The 16480-nt window shown below is 45.4% G+C and overlaps 2 long non-coding RNA genes across 2 annotated transcripts; one reads left to right on the top strand and one right to left on the bottom strand.

The window, feature by feature from the left end:
• Positions 1 to 947: 947 nt before the first annotated feature.
• LOC132592584 (uncharacterized) lies at positions 948 to 4104 on the bottom strand. The gene is made up of 3 exons (XR_009558091.1): positions 3959 to 4104; positions 2503 to 2567; positions 948 to 1011 (listed from the first exon to the last, which is right to left on the bottom strand). It is a non-coding gene; the product is annotated as an uncharacterized LOC132592584 (long non-coding RNA).
• Positions 4105 to 6371: 2267 nt separating this feature from the next.
• On the top strand, positions 6372 to 16030 carry LOC118090286 (uncharacterized). The gene is made up of 3 exons (XR_009557983.1): positions 6372 to 6594; positions 9488 to 10522; positions 13600 to 16030. It is a non-coding gene; the product is annotated as an uncharacterized LOC118090286 (long non-coding RNA).
• The last annotated feature ends 450 nt before the right edge of the window (positions 16031 to 16480 follow it).

Here is a 16480-nt window from a genome sequence, read left to right as displayed (position 1 = left end):
AATCACAACTGCTTCTTGTGTCTGGGGTACACTCCGCCTTCCCAGTCAACGGAGTAAAAAATTATGTCCTACCAAATCTGATTCAGGGAAGCAGATTTAAGTGCCCATATAGTGTTTTCTTACTGAAAATCATGGGGAAAATATATTCTAATAAATATAAATATAAATCTGTCCTCTTTTCCCTTTTCCTTTCTCTCCTCATCCGTTCCTTTTTAGGTTTGATTTTTAGGAAAAAAAATTGTTTTATTTTGGTGCATTATAAAAAAGATGCTTTGTATCGAGTATGAACGTTTGTATATCTTTGAACAATTTTCAGTTACTACTACCAATACTACTACTACTAATAATAATAATAATAATAATTATTATTATTGCTATTTGTCACTGGGCTTCATTTTCATCCAGGCCAGTGGAAAGTACTGGATTATTCTTCTTTTTAAGTCCCATGGGGTTTTCAAACAAAAAATGATTTGAAAATGGACTTGTGTGTCTTTTTCCTGAATTCCTTTGGGACATTTGACTACCTCACAAAACATTGGGATTTGGGTTGAGGCATTCAGATGCCCCAAATACAATTTGTGTAAACTGTTTAAGGTTAAGGCAAGCATAATTTCAACAAGTTTCCCATATCACTGTCTCTTTAAAGGTGGGAGGAACTATGCCTGCCTGAGAAAGCTACACCTGTTGAATCTATGCCTGTCATGCAACTGTTAAAAGCAGAGAAGCCTTCCTAGGAGAAAAGGGGATATCACTCCAAGAGCATGTCACAGAAGCATTGGCCAAAACCTGCTTCCCAGCAAGGCCCCCTCTCTCACTAGAAGCTGGATACTGAATTTGGCTGTTTCAGTGGAACAAACAGCTGCTTGTAACTCTCTGGACCCGTCAAATCTGCTGGTGTGTACTGAGGTTTGGAATTCTGACTGAGGCTGCAAACCTTTAGAAACGTACCTTGGAAGGTTCCCCGCCGAATTAAACAGTATGCACTTCGCAATAGACCTACACAGGATTGCCCTGTAGTAAGAATAAGAGTGTTTAGAAGAGGTATGCGGTCAGGCAATCTGCTTATTTCTGGGGTGTGCATTGCAAAGCTCCTTTCCAGCCTGAAAAGAACTGTATGCTTGAAAATCAGCATGTCAACAGCTCCTCTATACGGAAAGCCCCCTGGCAGAATTGGCTCACTGCATTTCACCCTTCTCAATATGCTTCGGGCAGCAGGCACTGAGAGGCAGCAGTGCTACTATTCTCCATACCTGCCAGAAAAATAAGGGATTGGCAGACCGGAAGTCGCGCTGTGGCCATTTTGGAACTGGGCAGAGCAGCACCGGAGGTCACTTCTGAACATGCTCCGCCCAGTTCCAAAATGGCCACCAAGCCAGAAATCGCTTCTGCGCATGTCCAGAGACTCCAGACATGCTCAGAAGGAGCCTCCCCGGCCTGTAAGTAAACCGGGGGGGGGATCCATTTTTCCAGCTGGGAACGGCTGGAAAAACGGGGGTTTCCCGGGGAATACTTGAGACTTGGCAGCTATGCTATTCTCACGAGCTTCCCACCCAACTCTTCCCCTATGTTGGAGAAGGCAGTTGTATGCACCACGCACGCCCCCTAAACTTGCCAGCTGCCCTCAGGTGTGTTGGAGGACAGTGTCCTATTGCCCAGGGCTGACACATCCCGTTTTGCCGCCTGAAGCGAAATGGGAAGGTGCCCTCTCCCCCCACCCTTGTCTCCTTTAGCTGGGTCATGTAAACTGGTGGCAGTGGGTTCCAACAAGATCTCTTGCAATCTCATAGAGCTCCTGCAAGATCTCGCAGAGTGCATGAGATCTCAATGGAAGCGGCCACCTCTCCATCAGATGGAAGTGGTGTGGGCAGGCAGGGCACCTGCAGAGGTGCCTCCTCTTGCAGTTCTGCCGCCTGAGGCAGCTGCCTAAGCCCACCATAGGGTCAGGCCGGCCCTGCTATCACCTCTATTGAACTCAAATGCCCAGTCCAGTTGGATTTCAGGCCATCCCTGCCACTGAGAGGTTACCTCTTGGCTATCAGCTAGGCTCACTTCACCAGAGTTATAGCTCAGTGCCTTACATGAAGAAGGTCCCAGGCTGGGTGGCGCCCGCCTGCCCACCGCGCTGGGAAATGGGGCAGGGGGGGCGCCAGAGGGATCCGTCACACCACGGCGCCTGGGCGCCAGATATACTTAAGACGGCCCTGGTCCCAGGTTCAGTCCCCGGCATTTCCAGTTAGGAATGTCCCCTGCCTGAAACGCTGGACAGAACTTGCCAATCAGGGCAGGGAACATTGAGCTAGAGGGACCCAGTGGTCTGACTCTGTATAAGGTGGGTTCCTGTGCTCCTGTCCTCATTTCCCAAAGAGACATTCTGCTGGAGCAGAGTGGAAAAATCAGACCCCTCCCAGGGTTGCTAGGCAACTGCAGAAAGAGCACCCGAGATCCTCTGCCAAGTCAACTCAGCATTGCTTGCGAGGCTTCTTAGAAGCATTGCTTTCTCACCTTGTCGTGGCCACCTGAGAACAAGCCGTGTGTCCAGCAGTCAGATGGATTTGACAGGAGATTATCTTTGACCGAAAGAGAGAATAGAAATAGAAATGCTTTATTGTCACTGTGTGTTTACAGTGAGATTAAACGAGTCCTCCCCCCCCCCCCACAATCTCTCAGTCCTTGTTACGCTCTGTGTGCTGTCGTACGACCACCAACCCCGAACGTCAGCTGCAATGTTGCTGTCTTCCATTCATGGGCCATGGGTAGGAACTGTTCTTTAACCTGTTGGTGCAGCTTATCATGCTTCTATATCTCCTGCCCGAGGGCAGGAGATTAAAAAGGTGCTGGCCAGGGTGTGAGTCATCCCTGAGAATGTCCCTCACTCTTCTGAGGCAACGGTCTCCCGCGATAACATCTAGCGGACTCAGGGTCCAGCCCACGATATCGTGTGCCTCCGTAGGGACTCTCTGTCCATGGCTGTCAAATCAGCGTACCCACCATAATGCAGTATGAGAGACCACTTTCTATCATGGACCGATAGAAGGAAATCATCAGTTGCTGTCCAACCTTGTTCTTCCACAATACCCTAAGGCAGTGGTTCCCAACAGGTGGTCCGCGGACTCCCAGGGGTCCGCGAGCTATGCCAGAGGGGTCCGCAAGATGCTATTAGAATAAAAAATATATTAAATATATTTCGTATGATAACAGATTTTTTGTTTTGGCCGCTTCCTGCATGAGCAGAGTCTAGCGCAAAACTAGAATTAGATAGAGGCAGTAGTTCTGCTGTATGCCGTTAGGTGGCGCTTTACAAACACTACTGTTTTGCAAAGAGGCAGCGCGCACATTCTACTAACGCTCACCTCCCCAAGATGCTTTGCACGCGTCGGCTTCATTTGTGCGCTACTGCGCAGGTACCCTGTCTTCTCCATTCCCCTCCCTCCTCCCTGGTGCGCACTGCCTCTTTGCGAAACAGTCGTGTTTCTAAACAAAGCGTTGTTTTTCGCGGAAGCTACAGTTCACGTAGTTGAAAATGGACCGTTGGTTAAAAAGTGGTTCATTAAAACGACAAAGGCCTACAGATGAAGAGGAAGATAATGCATTTGATGTTCAAGCAAGTAAGTCAGTGACTCTCGAACCGATCTTGTCAGTGTCCATTGAACCTAAATCGCCGGCGTCCCTTGAACCTAACCCTTCCAAGATCAGTGTTAAGCTTACTGGAAAAATTAGATTAGGAATTAGGAATTAGATTTAGGATTAGGAATTAATGGGGGTCCTTGTCACAATAGCGGCTCGATGAGGGGTCCTCGAGAAAATTTTGTTGGGAACCCCTGCCCTAAGGAAACTAGTCTCTGTTGGGCCTTCCTAACCACCTGGGCTGTATTGACCTTCCACATTAGGTCTTCACTAAGATGAACTCCCAGGTATTTAAAGGAAGAGACACTCTCCACACACACACACACACACACACCCTCTGATGTACAACGTGGCTGGCTCCCCTCTCTTCCTCCGAAAGTCCAACACCATCTCCTTTGTCTTGCCAATGTTTGGGTGCAGATTGTTCTCTGAGCACCACGTGGATACCTTTCGAACCTCCTCCCTGTACACAGATTCATCTTCGCCTGTAATTAAACCCATTATGGTGGTGTCATCAGCAAACTTAATAATTGCAGTAGATGCAGGAGTAGAATAAGGATTGAAATGATGAGAGATGCAGGTAGAAGTAAGAGGGCAAGGAGAGTTGCAGGGCAATGGCTCAAGGCTGGTGGGGTGCAGCTTAAGGTCCATGCGGAGCCCCCCCCCTTAAAAAAAAACAAAGAGTGGTGCTGCAACTTTCTTCTTCTTATATCAAAGAATCTGGGGAGGAAATGACCCAGAGATCACATTGCCTCCCAATGGGGAAGGGGGAGAAGTTCAGTTCACTTCACATTTTAATGTGAAGCTACGCAGTTCCCACATCCTGAAACAATCTCAGAATGGAAACACACCTATCCTTTGAAATGCTCACTTCTCCAAATTTTTAGCATGCAGTTTTCCAACCCCACCATTAAAAAAATGTACGCAAAATTGCATAGGTGAAGAGAAATTGTGCATAAAAATGCACAGGATCGTTGAAAACGACATAGAATAAAATGCATTATATACAGGGTAGTGGTTTGCAAAAAAAAAAGTCATGTTGGGGAGGGGAGACTGCATGCAAAAATATGTTTTCAGCTTTTTGAGTAAAATATGTTTTCGGCTTTTTTTGTATTTTATCTGTGCTGTTTTTTATATATAAATAAAACAAAAAAAGCTGACAAGTGGGAACCAGTTTGCGTGTGTAGACCTTTTAAAGGTAAAGGGGCCCCTGACCATCAGGTGCAGTCATGTCCGACTCTGGGGTTGCGTCGCTCATCTCACTCTATAGGCTGAGGGAGCCGGCGTCTGTCCACAGACAACTTCCGGGTCATGTGGCCAGCATGACAAAGCTGCTTCTGGCGAACCAGAGCAGCGCACGGAAACGCCGTTTACCTTCCCGCCGGAGCGGTCCCTATTTATCTACTTGCACTTTGATGTGCTTTTGAACTGCTAGGTGTGCAGGAGCTGGGACCAAGCAACGGGAGCTCACCCGATTGCAGGGATTTGAACCGCCGACCTTCTGATCAGCAAAGCTGCGCGGAAACCATGCTGCGCCCTGTGAGGGCGGGGGCGCCGGAGCGATCTCCGCCCCTCAGCGCCAGGGCGGCCAACCTGCTCGAGACTGCCCTGATTGGAAGCTGCAGTACTACTACTGGCCATCCATCCTGGTGGCACTGTAGAACAAAAGAGATCAAGCCTGCCTCTCCCTCAGCATATCGGCTGCTTTTGTGGCAGAGAGAGCAAGGCGTCCCCTCCCAATACCTAAGTTTGAGACCCATAAGAGCAGTGGGGAATCTCAGCCTGTGGGCTAGTTTGGTCAGCCAAGCCTGTCCATCTGGCTCAAGAGGCCATTTCGGCCAGGTCACTGCCACATGCTCTCATATGACACCAGGTGTGTGGGGGAGGGGTGGGTGAAGATGTAGCTGGGCCAAAAGGATTGTCAGCCAATTGTCCATGCAAGCAAAACAACAACAAAACAGATCCCTTGACATCATTGGTGACACCAGGTGATTGACTGATGGCCCACCAGTCAAACGTGGCCTCTGATGGGTGGGTGAAATAGTGATCCAGTCTGTCAGATGATCTACTTCCCCACCCCTGCCTTATAATCTGGTATGCCTGGGGGTTTCAATCTGGTGTTGATTGGGGAATAGGGGTTCCTTGGCAGTGAATTACGAGAAGTTCATTCATGAAAGAGGTACTGTTTCAATCTTCCCCTGCAACACATAACCAGAGGGTCTACCCTCACTTCACAGGGGGTGGTGGTGGTGGAGCTGAGACACAGAAAACCTGGACAAGCAATTGTGTGAAGGGAGGGTGTGTTTTTGACCCTCCTCCACCCCCAGAATCTAGTCCAGTGTACAATAGTTCTCTAGCAGGTGAACCCAGACATTTCAATGTGGAGCTGGCCCTTTGAACTGAAAAGGTCTGCAAACCACGGTGCCGCTCTGAGAGGAGTCAGCTGGTGAAAATATGTGAACATTCACTAGCCCTGTACAGACATGCCTGGAGGAGGAGGGAAATGCGATTTGTCACACAACAGCCTGAACATAATAATAGTAATGAAATGAAAAGATAATTGCCCTCTCTCCCTCATCATGAATGTTAAATGTTACAAAACAAAAACGACACACGTATCAGATTTTAGATGTACGATAGCCATGGCAACACCGAGACCCACCCAGCCGTTCCGGGAACATTTCTCCTGCTGTTCCTCTTCCTGCCTTGATCTCCTCCTTCCTCTTATTGCCTACGAGGTGCTTTAAATCCCATTGCTCTTAAAGGCAGCATTGCCTTTGTTTCATGCTTCCTGTCCCACAGGCCCTGTCTCCTCTTCCAGGGCAGTGTCCTTTACGATGCACACAAAAAGGAGACAGGCGTTTATGTCTTGCTGATGCCGCTAAGAACAGGGCTAAAATGAGGCACCGCACACCTTTGAAATGCAATGCCCCTGCCGTTGAAATAGTTCGGCTCAAGAAACAGACATAGGTGCGTGACTTATTTCTTGTTTTAGTTACCACTTTCCTATCCTAGGGTGCAATGGAAGCACATGGCACTGTTTGGGAGGAGAGCTACCATGAGAGAGAAGCTGCATTCAGAAAGGCCATATTCACAAGTATATACATTTAAAGCACTATGATGCCACTTCGAACACTCATGGCTTTCCTCCAAATAATTCTGGGAGATGTAGTTTGTGAAAGGTGCTGTGAGTTGCGAGGAGACCTCTAGTCGCCTCACAGAGCTACAATTCCCAGAGCAGTTTAACAATCAGTTCTTCGTCCCAGGGAATTCTGGGAATTTCCTTACCTGACAATTTCCACATTTTATGTAGTGTTTCGCACAACGTAGAAGCTGCTTCTGGAAACCTAGCAAAACAGGGAACTTAAGAAAATGGCAAAAACCACATTTAAAAAGAAACCAGAAGTGTTCCTTCTGAACATAATTCCAGAGGATATCAAGAGTGCCAATAGAACGTTGATGATGTATGGAATAGTAGCGGCAAGAGTTTTAGTAGTGAGAAACTGGAAAAGTTGTAACACACCCAGCATATCCAAGTGGCAATTGTTAATGAAAGAATATGCACAGCTAGCAAAATTTACGGGAACAATCAGAGGGCAGACAAAACAAAAAATAAAAAAGGAATGGAAGATTTTTGATGATTATTTAGCAAATAATTAGACATCTAAAAGTCAACTGGCAGAATACATCTGAACCCAATATGAATTAAAGAAGAGATAATGATGCAAATAGATTAAGAATTGTGTGGTATAAAAAGGTTAAAAGTTTATGAATTACAGAGAGGTAAATTGGAAGTCAGCATTTAAAGATTTTCTTTGTTTTTGTTTAATACCTTATGTGTTGCTTTTTATGTGGCATTTGGTATTTGTTTTTTGTTTATTTTTCGTTGTCGTGTGTGTTTTTGTGTTCCCCCCTTTTTTTGTTTCATTTTGTAAAAATATGTAGATGAAGAATGTTTTGTGTTTGTGTTTGTAATTCTGTTGTTTACTAATGCTTTTAATGAGAAAACTAATAAAAAAATTATTTTAAAAAAAGGAAACCTAGCGAAACATGTGGACGTTAAGCACTATTAAAAGTGCTAGTTGTGGCGACCATGGCAGTAGAAGTGGGAGACAACTCACCAAACTCATGTGAACCTGGCCTGTAATCCTCAAATATTTCCTTTTGTGTTTTGTTTTGTTTTGAAGTGTAGGAAGTGATCCCTAAGGGATAATAAAAAATCGAAATTAAGAACCCACAGCAACTTTCTTTCAAAACGAAACAAAGCATAAACCAACAACTGCGGTTTCCAAAGGGAGCTTGAAATGGTTCCCACCTAAGCCCTGTGGTAGGAGGCATGTTGCGTGCAAGTTATGGGAAAAGGGATGTCAAGTCAACAACATCATGTGCGGGTTCCTCATCCAAGACTACATGCTTGGACACGTTTCTTGCAGAGGAATACAAAGAAAATGAGGAGTGTAGCATTGCTCATCCTCCTTGTGTTCAGCAGTAAATGAAAACAGAATGCATGTTTATATACATCCAGGCTATAGAACCCACGGGGCCCAGCAAGCCAAACACAGTCCACTGTCTATATTGGGTGACATGACAGATCCTTAACACAACACTCTGTTTTTACAGTCCTTGGTTGATAGCAAAACGAGGAAGTTTCCTAGAACTCTGGGCGGGCTGCCAAACAGGGCAGATGGGTCACCAGTTTTTGTTCCTTAATTTATTTTTAGATCCCACCTTACCTCCAAGGAGCTCTAGGTGGCCTTCATGGTTCTCTCCCTCTCCATTTTGTCTTCACAACAACCCTCCGAGGCAGGTCACACCTAGAGTCAGTGACTGGCCCAAGGCCACCCAGTCAGCTGCACCGTTGAGGGGGGACCTGAATGTGGATCTTCCCAATCCTGCTCTGACACTCTAACCACTACACCATACTGACTCAAGAGAAATGAAGTTCACAAAAGCACCAAGTAGTAGATAATGTTTGACGTAGGGATTTTAGGAGGAGATGAATAAAGCAAGAACACTGAGTTCAGCAGGTTGGTTGGCATCCATCTGTCTCGGGAGACCGTAATGCATAACATTATCCTCTTAACATTCATCAGTAAGAACTATGATCTGGATATGTTCTTAAAGGTGACCCTCAAAGGGGAATTTTGTTCAATTTACTTTACTTTCCTTTGATTCTACTACATCAAGGATAGCCAGATGTTGTTGGACTCCACATCTCATCAGCCCAGCCAGTATGACTTGTCTTGCTTTCTGACAATAAGAGCCGTTCGACAGTAGAACAGTCTCCCTCGGGAGGTTGTGGACTCTCCTTCCTTGGAGGTTTTTAAGCAGAGGTTGGGTGGACATCTGTCATGGATGCTTTAGCTGACATTCCTGCATTGCAGGGGGTTGGACTAGAGCAGGCATTCCCAAACTGCGGCCCTCCAGATGTTTTGGCCTACAACTCCCATGAGGACCAGTGATCAGGGGTGATGGGAATTGTAGTCCAAAACATCTGGAGGGCCGAAGTTTGGGGATGCCTGGACTAAAGCACCCTTAAGGTCTCTCCCAACTGCGATTCTGTGATTCTATGCCCAATGGCAAGGGATTATGGGAGCTGCAATCTAGCACCCTTTGGCGATCACCACGTGGGCTCCTCCCATACTACATAGTTTTGTCCGAAAACCGCACATGCTTTTTGTGTGGACCCATCAATTCCTTCAGCATTTCCTGCTACCTTTAGTTTATCCTGCTGAAGAGCCAATAACAAGAATCGCTTGGAAAAGCCAGCTCCATAAGCGATCAAATTCTCCAACGGGCGTGGAATGCGGTGCATGTATATTTCGATTTGGCCGCGTTTTGATTATTGCACATTTCATTTCAGATCTATTGAAGGAGGATTTGGGTGGAACGGAAAGTTCAAGCTGTTTGTCTAAGCAATCAAGCCACTGGAAGGCAAGACCAAGGCAGAGAAAATGAGGACACTCTTTTGACTAGCTCCACCACACTCTATTTAACCACTGACCCAGTTAAGTAATTGCAATACTGACAAGTCCCCTTTGGGTTTGACAATGGTTGTCATCTGCCGGAGAAGCGAGTAGCCCCAGCTGTTGTGTTTCGCGTTATTTATTCAACACAAACTCATGCGGATTCAGTTACTTCTAATCTACTGCGTGTTGAGTGAACCATGCAGAAGAGTTTGCAGAAATCCTGACTTCAGCTTTAGAGATTTGCCAGAGATCATTCTCGCCGGAAGCATTTCCACGGTGTTTTATTAGCAGTGGGCATTCGCAGTGCTTCTTGGAAGGAGTCTTCCCATGAAAGACGCATTACTGTTTCTTTGGGAGGGGGGGGTGAGGGTCCAAAAAATTAGAATGGCTTGTTTTGGAAGTTATGTGCATTGTAGTCTTCACCTCTTCCCTTGGCAAGGGATGACAAAGCTAAGCCATGCCCCACAGCATTTCTTTCAAAAAGACAAGAGTCCATTAAGGATTCCTCTTGTTGACTTTTAAGGCATCTTTGCAAGGTTCTGTCATTAGGGAAACACATGTTGATAACTGATGTAATAGCATCTGCATCAAAGTCTAACTGGCTGGAGACAGATGGCAGTTTTTTCCAGGAAGTTGAAGATGCTATATTTTTTTTTGTTGGGAGCCACCCAGAGTGGCTGGGGCAACCCAGTCAGATGGGCAGCATATAAATAAATTATTATTATTATTAAGCATTCACTCATATTTTATTTGCTAGGTATTTCATGGCATCCACGTCTTCAGCGAATAAGTGTGAACTCAACCCAGATTGGCGTTTGAGATGTCACGGTAAAATGTTCAGAATCTCTCCCATAAAAAAAAGGCTACTCTGGGACTTCTTGGTTCAGAGAGAACATCCATTTTCGTGCAGCGGGGGAGACTGTGACCAGGTGATCTATGTGCTTTTAAACTTCGGTTCAGGTGCCAAATGCTGCAACTTCAAGGTCCTTCCCTCATCTCCCATACCCTTCAAGTGTCCTGGAAAAACTGGAACATCCTGTTTTCCCCTGCAAGAGCCTGCTGGCCATTTTGTGCACCATGATCTCGTGCCATCTCGTGCTAATAGCTTGCTCCAAAAAAGGGGGGTTGCAATCTCGCACGGTGCCCCAGAACACATGTTTTGGGGGCACCCTGCTGTCATGTGAGAGCATGGCCCAGAAAAAAGGGGTTTTCTGGGCTCCATGATCTCGGATGGATCATGTGACTCATGCAGGAGCACAGCTGGGAAGACGCATGTCCCAGTTTTGGGACTCAACGTGGAGGTCTTCTTTCTTATCGGTATCTGTCTTTAAGGCAGACATTTACTGGACATCCCTTCTATTAGAAGGCTCTTCTCTGACAGCCCTTCAAATAGAGGACAGCCCTCTCTAAACTAGCACACATGGGCAGCCTAGCTGAAATATAATAATAATAATAATAATAATAATAATAATAATAATAATAATAATATGCCGCCCATTTGACTGGGTTGCCCCAGCCACTCTGCGCAGCTCGCAAAAAAATATTATATATTGATTGAAAATGTAACTGTATTGTAACTGTTGAATAAATGTTTTTAAATTTAAAAACATCCACCCACAACCCCCCCAATAAAACATCAAACATTTAAAACTTCCCTGAATAGGGCTGCCTTCTGATATCTTTAGAAGTCAAATAGTCCTTTTGATATCTGATGGGAGGGCTCTTTCCAACCTTCCCTTTGCGGGGAGCTGAGTACCAATTTTGCATGCTTTCCCTTTAGAATAAGGTAAAAGGTAAAGGTAAAGGACTCCTGGATGGTTACGTCCAGTCAAAGGCAACTATGGGGTTGCGGTACTCATCTTGCTTTCAGGCTGAGGGAACCGGTGCTTGTCCACAGACAGCTTTCTGGGTCATGTGGCCAGAATGACTAAACCACTTCTGGTGCAACGGAACACTGTGACGGAAACCAGAGCGCACAGAAATGCTGTTTACCTCCCCACCACAGCGGTACCTATTTATCTACTTGCACTGGTGTGCTTTCAAACTGCTAGGTTGGCAGGAGCTGGGACAGAGCAACAGGAGCTCACCCCATTGCAGGGATTCAAACTGCTGACCTTCTGATCGGCAAGCCCAAGTGGCTCAATGGTTTAGACCACAGCGCCACCCGCTGTGCCATGGGTTCCAATTTTGCAGGCTTTCCCTTTAGAATAGGCACTCATCATCCACCTGCTTGAGTGCTATAGTTGCAGAATAGGATGAGTCCAGGGAATTTCAACTCCCAAGAACCCTCTTTACCTGTTAGACTAACAAAACTGTGATGCCTTTGCACTCAGAGTTGAATGCAAACAGGCTTCCCCTTGGACATTGCGGCTGGTGTGATGCAATGGGTGGAGCCTGAAAATGGGGCTCCACTCCATCCTTCACACATTAGCTCTCTCTCCCCCCTTATTTATTACATTTACACCCCACCCTTCCTCCCAAAGGAGCCCAAGGTGGCAAACAACAAGGGATAAAACGAGGAAAACATCTAAAGAACAATTCCAATACAGATGCAGACTGGGAAAGGAGGTCTTCACTAAGTGCTGGGGAAATATATCCGGTGCCGTGGTTCAAAGATCCCTCCGGCAACCCCTCCACCCCGTTTCCCAGAGTTGCTCTCCTCCCGCGGAGGCTTGGGAAGGAAGCTGCACGCCCGCCAGCCATATAGTTGGCGGGGCGCAGCTTCCATCCTAAGCCACTGCAGGTATCGCTCTCCTCCCATGGAGGCTTGGGAGGCAAGCTGCATGCCCGCCAGTCATATGGTTGACAGGGCACAGCTGGCGGGTGTGCATGGAAAGGGGAGGCCACCGGCAAAGCCGCTCAGCTCCCCCGCTCACTGGGGCGCCCTTGAGAGGCCAGCGCCCTGGTGCAATGCGCCAGTGAGCCCAATAGGAAAGACGGCTCTGTTCGTTTCCAGCCTCAGTTTTGAGATGAACCAAACCTTCTTTTAACACATCATCACCTGAGAGCCCCTACAGTTCCATAAGCAGGAGTCCCAACCAGGGGGTACCAGAAGGAGATTATCCAAACTACAAAGGCACAAGAAAGCTTTCGAGGAAGTCAGTGGTTCTGAGCAGCAAATACTGGGAAAAAGGAAATGAATCAGAGCCCTCCATCTCAAGAGGTAAAGTGATGTAGACATCAGTTACAATTTATGGGTAAAAATCACACTCCAGATAAAATGAAGCAGTGCTCTGATCGTTTCTCAGATGACTGCTTATAAATTTAGCAAGTGGAAGCCATTCCCCCCCTTTTCTCTTTCTTTTTTGTGTGTGTGTGGTTATAAGCTTCCCCAGTCTGTTTTCATTAAGGTCATGGCATACAACTTTGTAGTAAATTTGGAATCTGCCGAGTGAGAAAATGAAGATTTATACAAACCTAAATTGAACAAATGGTGAATAATTGATTTAACTGACCTGACAGCTCACACTGTGCTTGTAAATAATACATCACTTTTTTTCTGTGGCGATTATTCTTCACATCTTTATTCTTTCCAGTCAGATACTGCGGGGATTAAACAGTCCCTGACCAACCTCCCAAAAATCACAGAATTTGCTTGCCTGGCAAATATTAACACTCTCATCTTGCTACTATTGTTTCCTGTGTCTTCTCAATCATATGCTGCTGAAGTCCATCTCCGCCCTGTAAATTTACAGGGCTTATGTAGATTTGGCTTCTACATAATCTCTGAACTAATCACATCGGTACTGTGTCATAAGATACAAATGGGCAGCCATATATAGAAACTATACATATGTATGTGTGTGCATTTGTTTTTATTTGTTTGATTACTTTAATTTGTTATGGTATCTAACACGGGGCAATCTGTAGTAGGAATGGGCGATCTGTTCATTTTGTTACTCTTAATTTCCCATTTTTCCAACCTTAAATTCAGGTTCTCATATTTCAATGATGATTATCATTATCATTATTAGCCATGTTATTTCTATACTGTTTTATATTTTAGTTCATCTCGAATTATTGGCCGAGGGAGCCGGCGTATAGCTTCCTGGTCATGTGGCCAGCATGACAAAGCCACTTCTGGCAAACCAGAGCAGCACATGGAAACGCTGTTTACCTTCCCGCTGTAGCGGTTCCTATTTATCTACTTGCATTTTGACGTGCTTTCGAACTGCTAGGTTGGCAGGAGCTGGGACCAAGCAACGGGAGCTCACCCCGTCACAGGGATTCGAACCGCCGACCTTCTGATCAGCAAGCCCTCTGATCAGAAACCAAGCCAGAAACCAAGATCAGTGGTTTAACCACAGCGCCACCTGGGTCCCTATACTGTTTTATAGTTTTAAGAAAAAAATCTCAAAGTGATCTATAACCTAAAATTAAAATATCAAAATATCTTTGTGAAAATTCCAGCATTTTAGTGCAAATTTCTCCGAATATTCTTCTTCTTGTTGTTGTCTAATATATACATAGGTTGTGACTTATTAAGCCCTATATGGCTTTTGTCCAGACTATCTGAAAGACCGTATTCTCCCACGTGAACCTGCCCTGGGCTCTGAGATCTTCTCTCAGTCCCTCCTTCATCACGGACACACTCGGTGGGGACGTGGGAGAGGACCTTCTTGGTGGCTGCTTCCAGACTGTGGAAGTCCTTCGCAAGAGAAGCTAGACCGACTCCCTCCTTGTTGTTCTTCCAGTGGCAGGCTAGACATTTAATTCGCAAAGGAATATGGCCCTCAGGCTGAAAACGATTCTTTACCCTTGATCTGCAGCAGGGATATGGGGAACTGGATCTGGTCGAAAAGATCTACCCCCATGGGTCAAATTTATCAGATGGGCAGTGCCACCCGCCTATCAATCAACTGGTGTCACAACGAAGGATGCTTTGAAGCCCTAACAATCACCTTCTTGTTGGATCTTCTCTATGCCTTCCTCGAGCCCTTGTGGCTTAGCTGGAGTGAGTTATTGAACTGCAATGATGCCTCTTTCTTCTCTGAAAAGAAGATAGAGGGGCAGGGGGTGGCGGTAGAAAGCTCTGGGTTTTGCATGGCCAGCGTGTAGGGAAGAGTCACACTCCACCAACGTTTGCCTCTGGCAGAACCCAGAACTGACATGTGACTCCCCTCCACAGGAATTCCCCCATGAGAATGCAGAAAAAAAATTCTTCACCTCAATATAGACCCCTCTGGGAAGATCTATAGTTTATCAGTAGAACATACACATTGCATGCAGACTGTCCCAGTTTCAATCCACAGCATCTCTTGGTAGGGCCAGGAGAGACTTCTGTCTGAAACCCCTGAGATCTGCAGCCAATCAGTGTGAACTATACTGAGCTAGGTGGACCAATAGGCTGACTCACTAGAAGGCATCTTCCCATGTTCCTAACCATGGATGGTTCCTAACCTGTAGGTTAGGAACTACAACTCCCATCATCCCTGACCTGACGACTGATGACCGATGCTGATGGGAGATGCTCTCCAACAACGTCTTTCCTGATCCAAACCCTTTTTGGGGCATGTTGAAGTCAACAGAAACGCTCTTCTTGGTGCTGGCGACTGAAGCACGGACAGCCCTGCGAATCGACATGAAGCAAGTGGGAAAGGAATGCTTCTGAAGGACAAAAGTACTAGGGGGTTTGAAAATAAGTCAACACGATTTGAAAAAGAAATTTTGAATAGTAATGAAAAATTACTTTCCAAAATGTATAGACTCTTAGAAGAATCAGAAACAAATTATGAAGTGAAAAACAAAAATATGTGCAAATGGGAACAAGATATTGGATACGAAATAGGCATAGACGATTGGAGAAAGTTTTGGAAAAATAGTATAAAGTTCACATCTTGTTACTCTCTAAGAGAGAACTTTATGAAACTCCACCACAGATGGTACTTGGGACCGGACAGGCTTGCAAAAATGAACAAGAACACGAGCAACAAATGTTGGAGGTGCCAAAGTGCGGTCGGCTCCCTGTTTCATATGTGGTGGACATGCCCAGAAGTGCAAAAATATTGGGACATGATACATACCGAAATTCAAAAGTTAATAAAAATAGCATTTTCTAAAAAAGCAGAATCCTATCTTCTGGGCATCCTAAGTAGTGAAATACCATATGACAGAACCAATATATTTCTATATGCGACGACAGCCGCCAGAATGTTACTTGCTAAATATTGGAAAGGTACCCTTATACCAACAAAAGGGGAATGGGTAAACAAATTATGCGAATATCTGGAGTTGGCGAAACTCACAGATATAATACGACAAAAACCAAAAAATAGGATTAAAAAACAATGGGATTGTTTAAATGACTATTTAACGAAAACAGACAAGGGGACAAAACATGGTTATGTTTGGAATAACCTTGTAAGGATGAGTAGTGTTTATACAGTATATATTGTTAGACAGATCTAAAGGTAAAATGTTTATTGAAATATTTTTAACAGGAGGATGAAAATGTAACAAGAAATACTGTGCTGAAAGCGGTGGAAGCACCATACCCTCGAGACGATCTATTTCAAGTAGACCTTTATTTTTTTTATTTTTTTAATATTTTTATTAACGGTTTTCTCAGTTTACAAAGACGTGTACAATGTCTCTCATAACATTTTTACAGATCAGTTTCAATTGTTGAGACATTGGGGAGGAAAAGGGGGGGAGCGGTAGATAAGGGAAGGGGGTGTGGCAATGTTTCTGTTTTACTTAATGTGTGTGGGGGGGGTTGTCAGCGTCGGTTGTGCAGGTTCTTTGTTGTGCATTTGTTTTCCTTTGGTGGTGAGAGTTGTTGGGGTTGGCCTAGGATATAGTTTTCTTTTGTGGTTGGCTGTGGTGGTCTGTTTTATGTGAGTGGGGTGGGTGGGTGTTCTGGGTCAGGTTAGCCAAATTGATTTGTA

The sequence above is a fragment of the Zootoca vivipara genome, chromosome 8 (assembly GCF_963506605.1).
Source record: "Zootoca vivipara chromosome 8, rZooViv1.1, whole genome shotgun sequence".
Lineage (NCBI taxonomy): Eukaryota > Metazoa > Chordata > Lepidosauria > Squamata > Lacertidae > Zootoca > Zootoca vivipara.
Note: the sequence above shows the minus strand (reverse complement) of the source record. Positions and strands in the feature narration are given on the sequence as shown.